Here is a 23069-nt window from a genome sequence, read left to right as displayed (position 1 = left end):
AAATTAAGTTACAAACATGTTAAAAATATTACAACAATTTTAAGCTACTTACACCTAATCTAAGCCCCCTAATAAAATAACAAACCCCCCCAAAATAAAAAAAATCCCTACCCTATTCTAAATTACATAAATTTCAAAGCTCTTTTACCTTACCAGCCCTTAAAAGGGCCATTTGTGGGGGCATGCCCCAAAAAGTTCAGCTCTTTTGCCTGTAAAATAAAAATACAACCCCCCCCCCAACATTAAAACCCACCACCCACATACCCCTAATCTAACCCAAACCCCCCTTACAAAAACCTAACACTAATCCCCTGAAGATCATCCTACCTTGAGTCGTCTTCACTCAGCCGAGCCACCGATGGAACTGAAGAGGACATCCGGAGCGGAAGAAGTTAATCCTCCAAGCGGCGCTGAAGAAATCTTCCATCCGATGAAGTCATCATCCAGGCGGCGCTGAAGAAGTCTTCGATCCGGCCGATGTCATCTTCAAAGAGGCGCTGAAGAGGTCTTCTATCCGGGCGAAGTCATCTTCCAAGCCGGGTCTTGAATCTTCCTTCCGCCGACGCGGAACCACCTTCTTCACCGACGGACTACGACGAATGACGGCTCCTTTAAGGGACGTCATCCAAGATGGCGTCCCCTCAATTCCGATTGGCTGATAGGATTCTATCAGCCAATCGGAATTAAGGTAGGAAAATCTGATTGGCTGATGGAATCAGCCAATCAGATTGAGCTCGCATTCTATTGGCTGTTCCGATCAGCCAATAGAATGCGAGCTCAATCTGATTGGCTGATTGGATCAGCCAATCGGATTGAACTTGAATCTGATTGGCTGATTCCATCAGCCAATCAGATTTTCCTACCTTAATTCCGATTGGCTGATAGAATCCTATCAGCCAATCGGAATTGAGGGGACGCCATCTTGGATGACGTTCCTTAAAGGAGCCGTCATTCGTCGTAGTCCGTCGGTGAAGAAGGTGGTTCCGCGTCGGCGGAAGGAAGATTCAAGACCCGGCTTGGAAGATGACTTCGCCCGGATAGAAGACCTCTTCAGCGCCTCTTTGAAGATGACATCGGCCGGATCGAAGACTTCTTCAGCGCCGCCTGGATGATGACTTCATCGGATGGAAGATTTCTTCAGCGCCGGTTGGAGGATTAACTTCTTCCGCTCCGGATGTCCTCTTCAGTTCCATCGGTGGCTCGGCTGAGTGAAGACGACTCAAGGTAGGATGATCTTCAGGGGATTAGTGTTAGGTTTTTGTAAGGGGGGTTTGGGTTAGATTAGGGGTATGTGGGTGGTGGGTTTTAATGTTGGGGGGGGGTTGTATTTTTATTTTACAGGCAAAAGAGCTGAACTTTTTGGGGCATGCCCCCACAAATGGCCCTTTTAAGGGCTGGTAAGGTAAAAGAGCTTTGAAATTTATGTAATTTAGAATAGGGTAGGGATTTTTTTTATTTTGGGGGGGTTTGTTATTTTATTAGGGGGCTTAGATTAGGTGTAAGTAGCTTAAAATTGTTGTAATATTTTTAACATGTTTGTAACTTAATTTTTTATTTTTTGTAACTTAGCTTTTTTTATTTTTTGTACTTTAGTTAGTTTATGTAATTGTATTTCATTGTAGTTCTTTGTAGGTAGTTTATTTAGTTAATTTAATGATAGTGTAGTATTAGGTTTAATTGTAACTTAAGTTAGGATTTATTTTACAGGTAATTTTGTATTTCTTTTAGCTAGGTAGTTATTAAATAGTTAATAACTATTTAATAACTATTCTAACTAGCTAAAATAAATACAAAGTTACCTGTAAAATAAATATAAATCCTAAGATAGCTATAATATAATTATTAATTACATTGTAGCTATCTTCGGGTTTATTTTACAGGTAAGTATTTATTTTTAAATAGGAATAATTTATTAAAGTATAGTGTAGTGTTAGGTGTAATTGTAACTTAGGTTAGGATTTATTTCACAGGTACATTTCTCTTTATTTTAGCTAGGTAAGCTATTAAATAGTTAATAACTATTTAATAGTTATTGTACATGGTTAAAATAAATTGAAAGGTACCTGTAAAATAAAAATAAATCCTAAGATAGCTAGAATATAATTATTATTTATATTGTAGCTATATTAGGGTTTATTTTAAAGGTAAGTATTTAGTTTTAAATAGGATTCATTTAGTTAATAAGAGTTAATTTATTTAGATTTATTTAATTAATATTTAAGTTAGGGGGCGTTAGGGTTAGGGTTAGGTTTAGGGGTTAATAATTTTATTACAGTGGCGGCGGCGTAGTGGGGGGCAGGATAGGGGTTAATAAATTTATTATAGGTGGCGACGGTGTAGGGGGGGCAGGATAGGGGTTAATACATTTAATATAGGTTGCGGCGGGTTCAGGGAGCGGCGGTTTAGGGGTTAATACATTTATTATAGTTGCGGTGGGCTCCGGGAGCGGCGGTTTAGGGGTTAATATGTATAGAGTAGCTTGCAGTGGGCTCCGGGAGCGGCGGTTTAGGGGGTAATAACTTTATTTAGTTGTGGCGGTGTAGGGGGGGGTCAAATTAGTGGTGTTTAGACTCGGGGTACATGTTAGGGTGTTAGGTGTAGACAGCTCCCATAGAAATCAATGGGATGTCTGTCAGCAGCGAACTTGTACTTTCGCTATGGTCAGACTCCCATTGATTCCTATGGGATCCGCCGCCTCCAGGCTGGCGCTTTGAAAACCAGGTACGCTGGGCCGTAAAAGTGCCGAGCGTACCTGCTAGTTTTTTGATAGCTAGCAAAAGTAGTGAGAATGTGCCGCACTTGTGTGCGGAACATCTGGAGTGACGTAAGAATCGATCTGTGTCGGACTGAGTCCGGCGGATCGAAGCTTACGTCACAAAATTCTACTTTTGCCGGTCTCGAGCCTTTGATAACTAAGGCGTATCAGCCTCGCCACAAATACGCTGCGGAATACGCAGCGTATTTGAGGTTGACGGCTTGATAACTAGGCCCCGTAATGTCCATTTGCTCTTCAAAGCTCTCAGTTGATTTTAGGTGGTATACAGATTTTATAAGCAGTTTGATTTAAGACTATGTACTATAAGGGTACTAATCAGGGGTATTGTGTATTTTGTCCTGTTATAAGTCTACACATTAAAGGGACACTGCATTTTTTTAAGCAACTTTCTAATTTACTCCTATTATCAATTTTTCATCGTTCTCTTGTTATCTTTATTTAAAAAGCAGGAATATAAAGCTTAAGAGCTGGCCCGTTTTGGGTTCAGAACCTGGGTTATGCTTGTTTATTGGTTTGCTAAATGTGACCACCAATAAGCAAGTGCTATCCAGGGTGCTGAACCTAAAATGGGTTAGCTACTAAACTTTAAATTCCTGCTTTTTAAATAAAGATATCAAGAGAATGAATAAAAATTGATAGTAGGAGTAAATGAGAAAGTTGCTTAAAATCGCTTGCTCTATATGAATCATGAAAGAACAAATTTGGGTTTAGTATCCCTTTAAGGTTGCACATCCACTAAACATATGCTGATAACAATTTCCCAGATACATGCTGCAATGAATAAGATTTGGCTTTCTTGGAAAGGTCTCTTCCATAATTACAAAAGATGTGACAACTGTTCAAAAATTATTTCCACCATTGATACTTTACTTCAGATGAGCAGCATCACTTATTAATGGTGGTGGCCATTTTTGAAAGTTACTCCCACATTTAGGTTTGGAGGACAGGACTGAGGAAATTATAAATTCACTTCCCTCATACAAAAAAAAGCATTTACTACCAATGCTGTGTTTTGGATACAAAGGGGTAAATAGATGGATTATATCAAGGTAAAACCCCTATTGAAAGGATAGGGAAAAGTATGCTCTTTCTACACATAAAGTATATATTTTTAACTTAAAATGTAGCTTTTACTAGTTATAGTTAAAAAAGGCATCAGAAATAGAAGTTGTATCTAGCGTGCCAGAAAAATAGTTAAAAACACAATTCTGTAACTGTGACTTGTATAAAGTACTTCAATGTTGCTGATTTTAGGTTGTTTATCACATATGAGGAGGGGAAAAATCAACGATATTGGGTAAATGTAAGAGCCTCTATTTAGGAACTGTGTCCTGTATTGCCCTATATTAGGGTAGATAAGCCATTTTTTTACATTAAATATACTGTATATTCCTTCCCCATCCTTCCCACAATATGCCCCAAATGTTACAACAAATGTTACAACAACAAATAAAAAATATCAATTAGTCGATAGTCTGAAATTAACAGAGTGCAGTTAAAATAAACACGAAGCCCCTGACGCGGTCGCGTTTCACTTATACACTTCCTCAGAGTAGATGGATTATATGTCTATTAAAGGACTTGGACTTAAAAATGGGTATTAAGATAAAAATAACCAAGCTGTACAACAAAAGGGAGGAGCTCCTAAGACAATCCATGACCAATTACTGAAGTTCCAGTCACCATGAGATCTCATTATATTGTATTATAAGGACATCTATGACAGTAAAGTTGTAATACACAGCATAGTATAGCAGGCTTCCAAATTGTCCTTTAATTGTATTCCCTATTAAAAAAGTGTTTCAATAATTGGGTGACCGTTTTTATGAGAGGCTTAAACCTATTCCACCTAATAAGTTATTTATTTATAAACAGCACATGTTTTGCACAACCACTTTTAATAAATAGAATCCCTTTACTGCTTCTTGAATGTTCATACATAGGGGCATATTTATCAAGCTCTGTATGGCGCTTGAGGCCCCTTGTTTCCTAAAGACCGCTGCTCCATAACTTGTCTGCCTGCTCTGAGGCGGCGGACAGAAATCAACCCGATCGAATACAATCAGGTTTATTGACACCCCCTGCTAGAGAGCGGCATTGCACCAGCAGTTCACAAGAACAGCTGGTGCAATGATAAATGCTGACTGCGTATGCTGTCGGCATTTATTGATGTGCAGGGGACATGATACGCTACTTGTTATCATGTCCGCTCGCACATTGTTAAATATGCCCCATAGTAGCAGCTCTAAAAATTGTATTCAAGCCTATTAAGATTTTTTCAGTATAAATATATATACCTACATGATATAAGGGCAGATCTATCAAAGGACCACTGCTTCCTAAACCATTTCTGCTGATTATTCATTTTACTGTTATGGTTAGACATGTGCGGTTCGTTTCGGATTTATTCGGAAATTCGGAAAATTCGGTAAAAATCGGAGATTCGGAACGATTCGAATTTCCGAATTAAAATACTTCCGAATCTACCGAATGAATCCGAAATAGCTGCCGTATCTCCGAATAAATCCGAATTAGCTCGGTAAAATTCGGCATTCCCCATAGGAAACAATGGGGAGTTTCGGCTGAAAAAACACAGCAGCCCCATTGTTTCCTATGGGGAAACACTAAGTCTGCACCTAACACCCTAACATGTACCCGAGTCTCTAAACACCCCTAATCTGACACTTATTAACCCCTAATCTGCCGCCCCCGCTATCGCTGACACCTGCATTATCTTGTTAACCCCTAATCTGCCGACCGGATATCGCCGCCACTATAATAAATGTATTAACCCCTAAACCACCGCACTCCCGCCTCGCAAACACTATAATAAATTTCATTAACCCCTAATCTGCCCCCCCCAACGTCGCCGCAATCTAACTACAAGTATTAACCCCTAATCTGCCGACCGGACTTCGCCGCCACCTACATTATAGCTATTAACCCCTAATCTGCTGTCCCTAACATCGCCGACCCCTATATTATAGTTATTAACCCCTAATCTGCCCCCCCCAACGTCGCCGCAATCTAACTACAAGTATTAACCCCTAATCTGCCGACCAGACATCGCCGCCACTTACATTATAGCTATTAACCCCTAATCTGCTGTCCCTAACATCGCCGACCCCTATATTATAGTTATTAACCCCTAATCTGCCCCCCCCCAACGTCGCCGCAACCTAACTACAAGTATTAACCCCTAATCTGCCGACCGGACATCGCCACCGCCTACATTATAGCTATTAACCCCTAATCTGCTGTCCCTAACATCGTCAACCCCTACATTATAGTTATTAACCCCTAATCTGCCCCCCCCAAAGTCGCCACAATCAAACTACAAGTATTAACCCCTAATCTGCCGACCGGACATCGCCGCCGCCTACATTATAGCTATTAACCCCTAATCTGCTGTCCCTAACATCGCCGACCCCTATATTATAGTTATTAACCCCTAATCTGCCCCCCCAACGTCGCCGCAATCTAACTACAAGTATTAACCCCTAATCTGCCGACTGGACATCGCCGCCACTATAATAAATGTATTAACCCCTAAACCGCCGCACTCCCGCATCGCAAACACTATAATACATTTTATTAACCCCTAATCTGCCCTCCCTAACATCGCCGCCACCTACCTACAATTATTAACCCCTAATCTCCCGCCCCCAACGTCGCCGCTACTATAATAAGGTTATTAACCCCTAAACCTAAGTCTAACCCTAAACCTAACACCCCCTAACTTAAATATAATTTAAATAAAACGAAATAAATTTACTATAGTTAAATAAATGAATCCTATTTAAAACTAAATACTTACATGTAAAATAAACCCTAATATAGCTACACTATAACTAATAGTTACATTGTAGCTATCTTAGGGTTTATTTTTATTTTACAGGCAAGTTTGTATTTATTTTAACTAGGTACAATAGCTTTAAATAGTTAATAACTATTTAATAACTACCTAGCTAAAATAAATACAAATTTACCTGTAAAATAAATCCTAACCTAAGTTACAATTACACCTAACACTACACTACATTACATTAATTAAATAAATGAATCCTATTTAAAACTATATACTTACCTGTAATATAAACCCTAATATAGCTACAATATAACTAATAGTTACATTGTAGCTATTTTAGGATTTATATTTATTTTACAGGCAACTTTGTATTTATTTTAACTAGGTATAATAGCTATTAAATAGTTATTGACTATTTAATAGGTACCTAGTTAAAATAATTACAAAATTACCTGTAAAATAAATCCTAACCTAAGTTACAATTAAACCTAACACTACACTATCATTAAATAAATTAACTACAAGTACCTACAATTATCTACAATTAAATAAACTAAAGTACAAAAAAACACTAAATTACAAAAAATAAAAAAATATTACAAGAATTTTAAACTAATTACACCTAATCTAAGACCCCTAATAAAATAACAAAGCCCCCCAAAATAAAAAAATGCCCTACCCTATACTAAATTACAAAAGTTAACAGCTCTATTACCTTACCAGCCCTTAAAAGGGCCTTTTGCGGGCATGCCCCAAAGAAAACAGCTCTTTTGCCTGTAAAAAAAAAACACCCCCCCCACATTACAACCCACCACCCACATACCCCTACTGTAACCCAAACCCCCCTTAAATAAACCTAACACTACCCCCCTGAAGATCTCCCTACCTTGAGTCGTGTTCACCCAGCCGGGCCGAAGTCTTCATCCGATGGGGCAGAAGAGGACATCCAGACCTGCAGAAGTCTTCATCCAAGCGGGGCAAGAAGAGGTCTTCCATCCATCAGAAAAGTACCAATATACAAACAAACACTACATTACCAAAAATAATAAAATATTACAAGAATTTTAAACTAATTACACCTAATCTAAGCCCCCTACTAGCTATTAATATAGCTACAATATAACTAATAGTTACATTGTAGCTATTTTAGGATTTATATTTATTTTACAGGCAACTTTGTATTTATTTTAACTAGGTACAATAGTTATTAAATAGTTAATAACTATTTAATAACTACCTAGCTAAAATAAATACAAATTTACCTGTAAAATAAATCCTAACCTAAGTTACAATTACACCTAACACTACACTATCATTAAATTAATTAAATAAATGAATCCTATTTAAAACTAAATACTTACCTGTAAAATAAACCCTAATATAGCTGCAATATAACTAACAGTTACATTGTAGCTATTTTAGGATTTATATTTATTTTACAGGCAACTTTGTATTTATTTTAACTAGGTACAATAGCTATTAAATAGTTATTGACTATTTAATAGCTACCTAGTTAAAATAATTTCAAAATTACCTGTAAAATAAATCCTAACCTAAGTTACAATTAAGCCTAACACTACACTATCATTAAATAAATTAAATAAATTAACAAGTACCTACAATTAAATACAATGAAATAAACTAAAGTACAAAAAAAACAAACACTAAATTACAAACAATAAAAAAATATTACAAGAATTTTAAACTAATTACACCTAATCTAAGCCCCCTAATAAAATAACAAAGCCCCCCAAAATAAAAAAATGCCCTACCCTATACTAAATTACAAAAGTTAACAGCTCTATTACCTTACCAGCCCTTAAAAGGGCCTTTTGCGGGGGCATGCCCCAAAGAAAACAGCTCTTTTGCCTGCAAAAAAACCCACAATACCCCCCCCCACATTACAACCCACCACCCACATACCCCTACTCTAACCCAAACCCCCCTTAAATAAACCTAACACTACCCCCCTGAAGATCTCCCTACCTTGAGTCGTGTTCACCCAGCCGGGCCGAAGTCTTCATCCGATGGGGCAGAAGAGGACATCCAGACCGGCAGAAGTCTTCATCCAAGCAGGGCAAGAAGAGGTCTTCCATCCATCAGAAGTCTTGATCCAGGCGGCATCTTCTATGTTCATCCATCTGGAGCGGAGCAGCAGCATCCTGAAGACATCCGACGCGGAGCATCCTCTTCTTTCTTGATCCAACGACTAAATGACTGTGCCTTTAAGTGACGTCATCCAAGATGGCGTCCCTTGAATTCTGATTGGCTGATAGGATTCTATCAGCCAATCGGAATTAAGGTAGGAAAAATCTGATTGGCTGATTCAATCAGCCAATCAGATTCAAGTTCAATCCAATTGGCTGATCCAATCAGCCAATCAGTTTGACCTTGCATTCTATTGGCTGTACCGATCAGCCAATAGAATGCGAGGTCAATCTGATTGGCTGATTGGATCAGCCAATCGGATTGAACTTGAATCTGATTGGCTGATTGAATCAGCCAATCAGATTTTCCTTCCTTAATTCCGATTGGCTGATAGAATCCTATCAGCCAATTGGAATTCAAGGGACGCCATCTTGGATGACGCCACTTAAAGGTACAGTCATTTAGTCGTCGGATCAAGAAAGAAGAGGATGCTCCGCGTCGGATGTCTTCAGGATGCTGCCGCTCCGCTCCGGGTGGATGAACATAGAAGATGCCGCCTGGATCAAGACTTCTGATGGATGGAAGGCCTCTTCTTGCCCCGCTTGGATGAAGACTTCTGCCGGTCTGGATGTCCTTTTCTGCCCCATCGTATGAAGACTTCGGCCCAGCTGGGTAGTGTTTGGTTTATTTAAGGGGGGTTTGGGTTAGAGTAGGGGTATGTGGGTGGTGGTTTGTAATGTGGGGGGGGTATTGTGTGTTTTTTTACAGGCAAAAGAGCTGTTTTCTTTGGGGCATGCCCCCGCAAAAGGCCCTTTTAAGGGCTGGCAAGGTAATAGAGCTGTTAACTTTTGTAATTTAGTATAGGGTAGGGCATTTTTTTATTTTGGGGGGCTTTGTTATTTTATTAGGGGGCTTAGATTAGGTGTAATTAGTTTAAAATTCTTGTAATATTTTTTTATTTTTTGTAATTTAGTGTTTGTTTTTTTTGTACTTTAGTTTAGTTTATTTCATTGTATTTAATTGTAGGTACTTGTAGTTAATTTATTTAATTTATTTAATGATAGTGTAGTGTTAGGTTTAATTGTAACTTAGGTTAGGATTTATTTTACAGGTAATTTTGTAATTATTTTAACTAGGTAGCTATTAAACAGTAAATATCTATTTAATAGCTATTTTACCTAGTTAAAATAAATACAAAGTTGTCTGTAAAATAAATATAAATCCTAAAATAGCTACAATGTAACTATTAGTTATATTGTAGCTATATTAGGGTTTATTTTACAGGTAAGTATTTAGTTTTAAATAGGATTAATTTATTTAATTAATTTAATGATAGTGTAGTGTTAGGTTTAATTGTAACTTAGGTTAGGATTTATTTTACAGGTAAATTTGTATTTATTTTAGCTAGGTAGTTATTAAATAGTTATTAACTATTTAATAACTATTGTACCTAGTTAAAATAAATACAAAGTTGCCTGTAAAATAAATATAAATCCTAAAATAGCTACAATGTAACTATTAATTATATTGTAGCTATATTAATAGCTAGTAGGGGGCTTAGATTAGGTGTAATTAGTTTAAAATTATTGTAATATTTTATTATTTTTGGTAATTTAGTGTTTGGTTTTTTTGTGGTACTTTTCTGATGGATGGAAGACCTCTTCTTGCCCCACTTGGATGAAGACTTCTGCCGGTCTGGATGTCCTCTTCTGCCCCATCGGATGAAGACTTCGGCCCGGCTGGGTGAACACGACTCAAGGTAGGGAGATCTTCAGGGGGGGTAGTGTTAGGTTTATTTAAGGGGGGTTTGGGTTAGAGTAGGGGTATGTGGGTTGTAATGTTGGGGGTGGTGTTTTTTTTTACAGGCAAAAGAGCTGTTTTTTTTGGGGCATGCCCCGCAAAAGGCCCTTTTAAGGGCTGGTAAGGTAATAGAGCTGTTAACTTTTGTAATTTAGTATAGGGTAGGGCATTTTTTATTTTGGGGAGCTTTGTTATTTTATTAGGGGGCTTAGATTAACTGTAATTAGTTTAAAATTGCCAGTCTGGATGTCCTCTTCTGCCCCATCGGATGAAGACTTCGGCCCGGCTGGGTGAACACGACTCAAGGTAGGGAGATCTTCAGGGGGGTAGTGTTAGGTTTATTTAAGGGAGGTTTGGGCTAGAGTAGGGGTATGTGGGTGGTGGGTTGTAATGTTGGGGGGTGGTATTGTGTTTATTTTTTACCGGCAAAAGAGCTGTTTTCTTTGGGGCATGCCCCACAAAAGGCCCTTTTAAGGGCTGGTAAGGTAATAGAGCTGTTAACTTTTGTAATTTAGTATAGGGTAGGGCATTTTTTTTATTTTGGGGGGCTTTGTTATTTTATTAGGGGGCTTAGATTAGGTGTAATTAGTTTAAAATTCTTGTAATATTTTTTTTATTTTTTGTAATTTAGTGTTTGGTTTTTTTTTGCAATTTAGTGGGTTTTTTTGTACTTTAGTTTAGTTTATTTAATTGTAGATAATTTTAGGTACTTGTAGTTAATTTATTTAATGATAGTGTAGTGTTAGGTTTAATTGTAACTTAGGTTAGGATTTATTTTACAGGTAATTTTGTAATTATTTTAACTAGGTAGCTATTAAACAGTAAATAACTATTTAATAGCTATTGTACCTAGTTAAAATAAATACAAAGTTGCCTGTAAAATAAATATAAATCCTAAAATAGCTACAATGTAACTATTAGTTATATTGCAGCTATATTAGGGTTTATTTTACAGGTAAGTATTTAGTTTTAAATAGGATTCATTTATTTAACTAGAGTAAATTTATTTTGTTTTATTTAAATTATATTTAAGTTAGGGGGTGTTAGGGTTAGGGTTAGAGATAGGTTTAGGGGTTAATAACTTTATTATAGTAGCCGCGACGGTGCGGGCGGGAGATTAGGGGTTAATAATTGTAGGTAGGTGGCGGTGATGTTAGGGAGGGCAGATTAGGGGTTAATAAAATGTATTATAGTGTTTGCGAGGAGGGAGTGTGGCGGTTTAGGGGTTAATACATTTATTATAGTGGCGGCGATGTCCGGTCGGCAGATTAGGGGTTAATACTTGTAGTTAGATTGCGGCGACGTTGGGGGGGGGCAGATTAGGGGTTAATAACTATAATGTAGGGGTCGGCGATGTTAGGGACAGCAGATTAGGCGTTAATAGCTATAATGTAGGCGGCGGCGATATCCGGTCGGCAGATTAGGGGTTAATACTTGTAGTTAGGTTACGGCAACTTTGGGGGGGCAGATTAGGGGTTAATAACTATAATGTAGGGGTCGGCGATGTTAGGGACAGCAGATTAGGGGTTAATAGCTATAATGTTGGTGGCGGCAATGTCCGGTCGGCAGATTAGGGGTTAATACTTGTAGTTAGATTGCGGCGACGTTGGGGGGGGGCAGATTAGGGGTTAATAACTATAATGTAGGGGTCGGCGATGTTAGGGACAGCAGATTAGGGGTTAATAGCTATAATGTAGGCGGTGGCGATGTCCGGTCGGCAGATTAGGGGTTAATACTTGTAGTTAGGTTACGGCGACGTTGGGGGGGGGCAGATTAGGGGTTAATAACTATAATGTAGGGGTCGGCGATGTTAGGGACAGCAGATTAGGGCTTAATAGCTATAATGTAGGTGGCGGCGATGTCCGGTCGGCAGATTAGGGGTTAAATAATGTTATTATAGGGTTTGCGATGTGGGGGGGCCTCGGTTTAGTGGTTCATAGGTAGTTTATGGGTGTTAGTGTACTAAATGGGTGTTAGTGTATTAAAACATACCGAATTTCGGAACCGAATAGAACCAAATTCAGCCGAATTTATTCGAATCCGAATAAATCCGAAACAAATTCATTCAAATTTTGCCGAATTCGATTCGATCCGAACCGAAATTCGAAAAGTCTGAATCGATACGAACCGAAAACGAACCAAATTTTTTAGCCGTGCACATGTCTAGTTAGGGTTAATAAAATAGTTAGTTACACAAACATACTTGAGCATTCAAATAATTGTGCAACTTTTGTTGGGGGGGGGGGGCGTAAGCCTGTTACCAGAAGGATTTATCATAAGATATAGCATAAATATCTAAATATCTTACACCAATATCTTTATTGGTGTGAGTCTAAAGGATATTCTTGGAGTAAGGTCAGGATCCCAAGGATTTTATCTTTTCTCCAGGAAGGTCTTGAGAAGGGGTTATCTGTCAGTACCCTCAAGGGTCAGATTTCTGCTCTTACCATTCTGCTACACAAGCATCTGGAGGACATGCCGGATGTTCAATCCTTTTGTCAGGCCCTGGTCAGAATCAGGCCTGTGTTTAAATCAGTTGCTCCACCTTGGATTCTTAACCTTGTTCTTAAAGTTTTACAAAAGGCTCCGTTTAAGCCTATGCATTCCATAGATATTAAGTTACTATCTTGGAAAGTTTTGTTTCTTACTGCTATTTCTTCTGCTCGGGGAGCTTCTGAACTATCAGCTTTGCAGTGTGAGGTTTCTTATCTTATATTTCATTCAGATAAGGCAGTTCTTCTTTCCAAGTTTGGCTTTCTTCCTAAGGCTGTTTCGGACAGAAATATTAATCAGGAAATTGTTGTTCCTTCTCTCTGTCCTAATCCTTCTTCTCATAAAGAACGTTAATTGCACAATTCAAGTTTTATTTGCAGTCTACAAAGGACTTTCGTCAGTCTTCTGCCTTGTTTGTATGCTTTTCTAGGAAACAAAAGGGTCAGAAAGCTACTGCCAAATCTCTTTCTCTCTGGTTGAGAAGTATTATTGGTTTGGCATATAAGACTACTGGACAGCAGCCTCTTGAGAGGATTACAGCTAATTCCACCAGGGCAGTGTCTTCTTCTTGGGCCTTCAAGAATGAGGCCTCTGTAGAACAAATCTGTAAGGCTGCGACCTGGTCTTCTTTGCACACTTTTTCTAAATTCTATAAATGTGATACTTTTGCCTCGGCTGAGGCTTCTTTTGGGAGAAAGGTTCTGCAAGCAGTGGTTCCTTCTGTTTAGGTTACCTGTCTTGTCCCTCCCTTATCATCTGTGTCCTCTAGCTTGGGTATTGGTTCCCAACAGTAATTGATGATCCCGTGGACTCACCGTGTCATTAGAAAGAAAACAAAATTTGCTTACCTGATAAATTTATTTCTTGACATGGTGAGTCCACGTCTCTCCCTGTTTTTAGACAGTTTTTGTTATCTAAACCTCAGGCACCTCTGCACCTTGTGTTATTTCCTCTCTCTCCTTTCCTTCGGTCGAATGACTGGGGTTTGTGGGAAGGGAAGTGATACTTAACAGCCTTGCTGTGGTGCTTTTTGCCTCCTCCTGCTGGCCAGGAGTGGTATTCCCAACAGTAATTGATGATCCCGTGGACTCACCGTGTCAAGAAATAAATACATTTATCAGGTAAGCATACATTTTATTTTTTCTGACCCCCACACTAGTCAGCTATCATTAAATGTTAGCCCACCCCTTATTCCAATGAAATGATATCCAAGTCCCTAGACTACCCCAGTTCCAACCACAACATACACCAGTTCTGCCCCCCACCCCCTCTGGCCTTTATATCTCTGACTCCAGTTTTTGCTCTTGGATAATAGTAGTAGAATGTTGTGAGATATATTGTGGTATGTATTTCTGATAGGGTTAACAGAGAACAGCCGGGGGTTGAATCCTACAGGTTGAGCTTACAGAAATGGAAAATGATAAAACATTATTAAAAATGAACACATCATAACATTTACAGAAGGCTCCTATGATAATCTTACGCGTTTCACATTGTTTCAGGTGGTTAGTCATAGTCTATAACTTCTAAATAAAGTAATTTATTTTTGACCCTGCAAGTATCTTTGTTCCATTTCTATATACTTTGTAACTGGTTTGGTTATCCGCCTTTGCCTTTCCCTCCATGGCATTAGGTTTTTTTAGCCTGTAGTGGAATCACACAGCTGTGAGAAGGCCCTATACAAGACAGCTTGTAGTATTATTGTTTTTTTTATTTTATATTTCAAAGTGTTAGCTGCCATATTGGTTCTGAATATTACTGCAAGACATCATACTAATAAATGTTCAAAAAGGTTTATGTCTTAAGTTTTCTTGTGAAATCATGTATAGATTATTATGGGACTTTCTAATTAGCTAATTAGGCTCACCTATATGCTGCAGACCAACAAAACACCTAATGTGGAAACAAAACAAATGACATAGTGAAACATAAAAATAATGGTATGAATTGGGCCTTCAGAAAAATAAGCTCTGGTGCCAACTGGAAATGTTTGCTTTAGGGTGGGCTATAAGGTTGGCGTCAGTCAGGGCAAAAGACATGCCAGTGGAATGCAATATTGGGAGGAAGCGGCAGGTCATTGAATCACTGGCAACATGCCCAGAAGCAACTGGATGCCTTCATTTTTTAAGGTAAACAGATCCCTCACAGTTTAGGGAAATGTAAAAAAGCAGAATATTATTTTTTAAGCTCACTGTGCATCCCTGCACAATGCACTGTACGGTCTGCAGCTCATGACCTGTACACAGCAGAATTAAAGGGACAAACCGAAGCAACAAATAGTTTTTATCTCTCGTTATCTGAACATTGCCACTTAGAATTGAAGGCTGACTCAGATAAATTTGCTGACTAAGCTATTAAAGTAGAAACTTCCGCCAGTAACTAATATTTAGTGCCACAGCAAAAGGCTCAGCTCTTTGCAACGCATGTCTTTGTTGTAGATGCAAAATTCCATTGCTTTATTTTTCAGCTTAGTTTTCCCATGAAGATTTAACACTTGATTGCCAGAGAGGGCAGCAATACACTTTGAAAAGCAAAGCAATTGTAGCCATCTTTGGCAATGATGGGGTTAATGACAGGTTAACACGATACATAGTTGAGAGAACGCCCAGACATGGTGTAATCATTCACTCTGGTATTCATTTAATATTTAGGTCAGTCAAATAAAGAATTTGTTTGCGTGCCACTACACCACGTAGTTTTGCGGTTATGCTGTGCCATCGTGTGATCTCTGGATCAGGATCTTACTTAATATTAAGACAAATATCAGGTCACTGTGTTTCTTCTGCAAATCAATGTCAATGTCACACTATACACACTTAAGCTATGCTGAAAACTCACTGCTAAAAGTCATAACAGATGCCATATTATGATTATTCATTTTACTGTTAGGGTTAATAAAATAGTTAGTTACACAAACATACTTGAGCATTCAAATAATTGTGCAACTTTTTGTTGGGGGGGGCAATGTTTTTTAGGAGTGTCTTGGCGATATGCCCACTTGTCTGTCTCAATGTTCCCTACTGTTTGTAAAGGGGGCTATAATCACCCTATGCATCCCCTCCATCTTACAAATGCCTCTCTGAGACCAGTATAAGCAAATAATGGTGTTGACTATAATCTTTTCTATCCCGTTTATCAAATTTTATATGCTCCCAATCTGTGCGTTTTTTTTTATAGTTTATTAATTTTTTATTACGTTTTTTTAAAAGAATAACAAAAGCTGAGATATTACAATATCATATCAATGTTGAGAAATATAAAAAGGAAATAATAAAGAATACAAATTCTGTGTTCAGAGTAATTTCTTACCAGTCGATGTTGTACATTAGTTAAACGTTTAGCGAGGTATTCATCATATACCTGTGGATCTGTTTTAAGCTTTACCATGGGTTTTAGTATTCCTGATTGTAAGACATTAAAGATTGGAATGTTGTTCATTGGATTGTTGGAGATCATGCATACTGGGGGATTGGTGAATGGGAGCTTTGGATTTCTTAAGATTGATGTAAGAGGTGATGGTATTGAGGATAATGTTTTGTATCTACGAATCAAGTTGTCCCATATTTTTATGGTGTCTAGGATCAGATTGTTTTCAGAAATAAGAGGACTTCTATCTTTATCACTGAGGCCGCACATAATACCCAGATTACCCACGTTAGCTATATTTTCTTCTAACTCAACCCATTTTTTTAGTTTTCCCCCTCTATGCCAATTTCAAATTCGTACTAGTTGTGATGATTGGTAATATATTAGGAGGTTAGGAATTCCCAATCCTCCATTTTCTCTAGGTCTGTATGAAAGATGTTTAGCCATTCTAGGTCTTTCGTCTAGCCATATAAAGTTGTTTAAGAGGGATTGTACATTGTTGAGGAAAGCATTAGGAAGTGCTAAAGGGATAGTTTGAAATAAGTATAAGATCTTTGGTAAAGCATTAATTTTTACTGATGCTATCCTGCCCAGCTAGGAAATGTGCTTTGAGCGCCAAGCTGTTAAGTCCTGTTTTATATTTGTAAGGAGTACAGAGTAATTATTGTCGTAGAGATTATTGTTGTTTTGAGAAAGTTGTATCCCCAGGTATTTGATCGTTTGTGCATTAACTTGGTATTTAAATCGATGTTTAATGGATGTTAAGGTGTCTGGGGGAACATTAATGTTTAGAATTTCAGATTTTTCTATGTTTATGAGGAAATTGGAATATGTGCCATATTTTAATATTTATCCTTCCAGATGTTCAATGGATTGTATAGGGTTTGTTAGTGATAACAGAATATTGTCTGCATATAGTGAGACCATTTAATCGGTCCCCCCTATCGCAATACCTTTTATATTTGGGTTATTTCGAATTCTACTTGCTAATATCTCTATTCTGAGTGCGAACAGAAGCAGAGACAATGGACACCCCTGTCTGGTTCCGTTTTTAACAGCAAAGTGATCAGATAAGTCGCCATTTACCTTATGATCAGATAAGTCGCCATTTACCTTAATTCTGAGGGGCTGTTGTATAAGGCTATTATACGATGAGTGAATTGAGGGATAAAACCTGTGTCCATGGTGATAAATAAAAAAGGGTCTGATATGAGGTCTGTGCTATTGATCAATTGGATGGCTCTGATAGTATTGCCCCTAGATTCTCTCCCTGGTATGAATCCTACCTGGTCTTTATTTATTAGGAATGGAAGGAGTGTATTGATTCTGTTGGCCAAACTTTTTGCATATATTTTAACATCATTATTTAAGAGCGAGATTGGTCGGAAGTTTTTAGGCTGATTGGGAGGTTTTCCTGGCTTGGGCAGGACAGTAATATGTGCCTCTAGCATTTCACTGGGCAAAGGATGATCTTTATCAATGTGATTAAATACTTCCAAAAGATTGGGTGCTATGATGTCTTTAAACAGAGAAAAGTATTTGGTGCTAAAAACGTCAGGTCCAGGGGCCTTGCCCGCAGGTAAGTTTGTTATAGTGTGTATGATTTCGCGCAGTGTAATAGGGGAGTCTAGAATTTTTTTGTCCTCCTCTGTAATTATTGGGACTATCGTCTCTTGTAGGTATGTTGGCAATGAGGTTTGTGTACCCCCAGATTGAGTATGATTGTCTTTGGTAATGTTGTAAAGGGATGCATTATATTGTCTGAAGGATTCAGCTATGGCTTGACTAGATATTACTTTTTTGCCTGATTTATCTGTCAGTGAGGTCACATATGACCCAATTATTTGTTTTCTTTTGTAAGGAGTTCAAGGCTAGAGTGTCTGTAAATATAGAGTCATCTAGTCTCCAGTTAAAATTGGATCTAGGTGTATTAGGCCAATCCAATTTGCATGTTACTGCTGCATGATCTGACCAGGTAATTTGTGTGATAGATATTACATGATTGAATCCTTGATGGTTGCTGAAGATGTAATCTAGCCTAGAGTATTTTGAAAAAGGGTGTGAGAAATAAAGTATAGTCTCTAATTGAAGGGTGTTGTATCCTCCAGATGTCTAGCAGGTTCAGAGTGCAAAGTGACTTCCCTACTGATCGCATTGTAGTCTTGGGAGCATTTGACCTTCCTGTTGAGCTGTCTAAGTTTGGTTCTATTGTTAGATTCAAATCGCATCCTATGTATATGCGGCCTCTAGCAACATCCAATAATTTATTAGTGTAGTTTATGAAAAAAGTAGACTGTTTGGTGTTGGGGGCATAAAGATTGGCTATAGTTACTAGACTGCCATACAATAGGACTATTATTATAAGCATTCTCCCTTCCTCATCTGTGTGTTGAGATAAAATGGTAAAGGGAATGTTATTTTTAATGAGTATAGCCACCCAGTAATGCTTAGTTTTGTTCGAGTTGAGATATTGTAAAGGGTAATGATATAGCAGTATTTTTGGTTCTTTGGAAACTTTAAAATGTGTTTCTTGAAGTAGTACAATGTCTGCTTTCCATTTGTAGAAATCATGTAGTGCCATAGAGTGTTTTTGAGGGGATAGAAATCCCTTTACATTTTGTAAGTAGAATGTGATGCGCTGGTGTGTCTGAGTGTTTATGTTACTGTTTTTGACAGCCATCGTGGTGTTTGAGGAGGTGGGGATCCGTACGCAATGCTTAACTTTTCTGGTGTAACACATCAGGGAAAGAGATAACTTAGCATGTGGCTTGAGACAGCTAGCATGGAAACAAATTAGATACATTAGTTTGAAACATTTTTTTGAATAGGTTAATGAAAAAACAATACATCTCTCATAAACATTAGACCGGTATTATGTTTCTTTAGTTATAATGAAATCGACTCTGTACAAAACAAAATTAACAACAATAACAGGAACCGGGGGAGGGCATAATCTTGGGTAAGCGGCATGGATGTCATCCATGAGAAGTAATTTAAGGGGTATAACAGGGAGGGGTAGAGATCCATCATTGTAGTTACTATGTTGGATAAGAAAATTTAGGTTGGGGACCATTCAACGGAGGCCCTGCAACAAAACATTTATATTTCAGTGCAATAGGGGAAGGGGATAAAGTGGATAAGTACAAAAAAGAGAAAACCTTAAAGTAGTGCAATTCTGTATATATCTTCTAAACATGTATGACCCAAGATGGGCCTTGACATCTGTGTTCATCTTCTAAGTAAAGAATGTTCCATGTGGCTGGGTTAATTTAAGACTGCCACATCTCAATACTTTGGCCATTAGGGATCATTCGTGAAATTCTAACCATTTATATTGTCCTGGTGCAGTCTCTAATGAGTCTCCTGTTGTTTGGAATCCTGAGAATATTTTTTAGATCTTTTAGATTTTGCTTCTTGCCAAAAATGGCGTTGGTGTTTAGGTGGTGGAAAGTCCTTAGATGACTGTGTGCCAGTGGCATGTTGAGGATTACTGTCCTAAGTAGGTAAAGTAGGTGGTTGAGAAGTTTCCAGATCTCTGGGATATTCTTTGGATGTCTGCAAAAGTATCTTACTCCTGTTTCCAACACTAATATGTGAGTAGGCAAACCCCCACGATAGACAATACCTTGATCCCTGAGAATCTTTGTTAAGGGGTGATATTCTTTTCTGCAGTGTATGAGGAGATAAGTCAGTAAAGATCTGTATCTGATGCCCCTGAAAGGATAGTTTTGGTTTCTTTCTGGCTTGTTGAAGTATTTGCTCCTTAATTGGATATTGCAGAATCTTCATTACTACATCTCTCAGGGGTTGCGAGTTATTAGGTTTAGGCCGTAAAGTTCTGTGAGCCATTTCTATGTACATATTATCAAGATATGACGAGTCTTCATCACTTAACGTTTTGAAGAGGTCCATTAGATAGATCTCGAGGTTGTCGGCTGTGATGTCTTCTGGGATTCCTCTAATGCAAAGATTATTTCTCTGACTGCGGTTTTCTAAATCCTCAATTTTGTCATATAATTCCTCTAGTGCTGCGGCATGAGATTTTATATGTTGAGAGGCTTTTTCAAGATCAGTTGTGAAGATTTCACAACTATTTTTTATTTTTGAAAAGCAGTTTTTCCGGCAAATACAAGGGACTGCGATGGGGACTACTTTTGCCCCATCGTATGCCAATATTTTTATGCACAACTTTGAGGCCAAACACATATGGGCCAACAATCCCCACAACAGTAATCTGATCAAATACCATAGGTATATTGACGATATCATTATGATTTGGAGAGGGTCAGAGACTAGCTGTGGGGAATTGTTGAACCATATGAATAATAATAATTACAATCTCAAATTCACTTCGAAAATACACAAACAACAAGTGGAAATTTTAGATCTTCTGCTTTTTGTGGATGAGAACAGTAAAATAGCAGTATCGAATTATCGTAAACCTACAGACAAGAATAGGTTTTTGAACGCTAAGAGTGGCCACTTACCCAGGTGGAAAACAAACATCCCACTGGGGCAATATCAGCGGATCAAAAGGAACTGCACTAGAGACACAGACTATTATAGGGAAGAAGCTATCCTGGATAAAAGGTTTAAAGAAAAAGGGTATGACCTGAAAGATTTACAAAAGGCTAAAGATAAGGTCAGAACTATGGATAGAAAGAGCATCTTAAAACCTAAGAATAAAATTACAAATAAAAATGATAGGCTAAGTAATGAGGTCAGATTTGTCACTACATACAATCAGGGTAGCAGAGATATTCAAAATGTCCTGAGGAAACATTGGGGTATTTTGAAAGCAGATCCAGTTTTAGGAGCTACTTTACAAGAAACCCCATTAGTGACTTTTAGAAAAAATAGGGATTTGAAAAACATACTAGCAGTTTTATCAAAAGAAGCAATTCCTTTACAAATTACGATGGATCTAAATCTTTTACGATGAAGTACAAAAGTAATTGTGGCACTAATCATGATGTGTATCTCCGTAGCTGCAGTTGCAACCTTATTTATATCGGTAGAACGAAAAGGAATGTACGTACTAGGTTTAGTGAGCATATTAACAATATAAAAATAGGCCTAACCGCTCATAGTGTGTCTGAACATTTTAGGCTAAATCACAATAAAGATCCAAGTTGTCTAAAAATACAGATAATAGATTGGATTCCAGCAAACAGATATCTGAATTGACTACTTACCCTGAGACGCAGGAAGTCCTGCTGGATTTATCAACTTGACTCTATGCATCCTCAGGATTTAAATATAGAATTGGATTTACAAGCTTTTATGTAAATGACAGGCAGGATAATATAAAATATAATAAATACTTCTAGCTGAGGTCTATGTGATTATTTTAATAGTGAGCTCTATGACTGATTTTTCAATAGCTTTACACTATTTTTTTAGGCGTTATACACCATATCTGGGAGGTTATTGACTTTGATTAATTGACTAGGTATGAATAATGCATAGGGATAGTGGTTAGAGTGTTTTTTATGTATCATTAATTTAAATAGGATGTACATATATATGTTATTTTTAGATATTATAAAATATATAGTCAAGATAGAAAAAATACCAGGGTATATGAGATTACCCTAGAACAGCAAGGGAATAAAAGGCACACATAAAAGACTTTCAAAAATTTATTAATAATAAGTTCCCAAAAACACATTTAAGTATATAGCGATATCTTATCTGTCAATTTCAGTCACCACTACAGACAGCAAAATCTAAAACATTTAAAGTGCACTGAGACCTAATTCTTTCCCTATACTATAGATCACAAAAAGACATCATAAACAGTAAGGGGTTAACCAAGAAACTTATGTTTATAGCGAATTGTACAAAAATCTAATGTTTATAGGACATTTATGATAAGTAGGCAAAATACATGTGATACATATGGCTGCAATCCAAACAGAGGTGAACTATATTTTGTATCAAAAAGCGCTTTTTTTACTCTTTGTATGTACCAGGGAATCTCCTCTTAAGGCAAATAAATGTGCCGCAATTAGTATTGCTGGATAAAGAGTCTCTAGCAAGTGTAGCAATTCAGTTGGAAAACACAGCATATACGGCATATACTTAGCTTAAGTCCTCCGGTTTTTGTTGTTTCCACTTGTCTTCAGCTTGCAAGCACCTGTGATGATTACTTGGCGTGTGACGTCAACAATAGTGGGAGTGGTATAGCGTCACCAGGGACTGTGAGTGGCTGTAGACAGGAGGATCCAGTTGAATCGAATTTGCATCGTATATTCACCTATCGTATAGGCACAACTTCCATTGCACTCCAATAGCACACTCCTCAAACCACTTACTCCACTGTCGGAGTCACACCAGAAGAATTCGTAGCTCACTTGAAATGTATTCCTTTTGTTATTTTTTGGGGAAGACATAGATAATTCCTGTTTATATTAGGGGTTGTTGTGTATTGGCTCAGGTGCAAGATCAGATGCATGGAATATCTGAGGTATTCTGGTCACTTCCTCTAGTGAAAAGGAAAGGAGTACTTCACAAACAGGATTTGAGACTTGATCCTAGATTTAAGACAGCATATCCTCTTTAATTACGATGGATTGCATCAGATTCTTTGCCAGACACCAAATAAGGCTTAGGATGTTAGTGAAGTTTCGCTATAGTAAAGTTCTGTATAGGCCATTGATATGTGGAATATGGCCT

Source organism: Bombina bombina, chromosome 2 (assembly GCF_027579735.1).
Source record: "Bombina bombina isolate aBomBom1 chromosome 2, aBomBom1.pri, whole genome shotgun sequence".
In the NCBI taxonomy this organism is placed as follows: domain Eukaryota; kingdom Metazoa; phylum Chordata; class Amphibia; order Anura; family Bombinatoridae; genus Bombina; species Bombina bombina.
The sequence above is the reverse complement of the archived record's forward strand: the minus strand, read 5'-3'. Positions refer to the sequence as shown.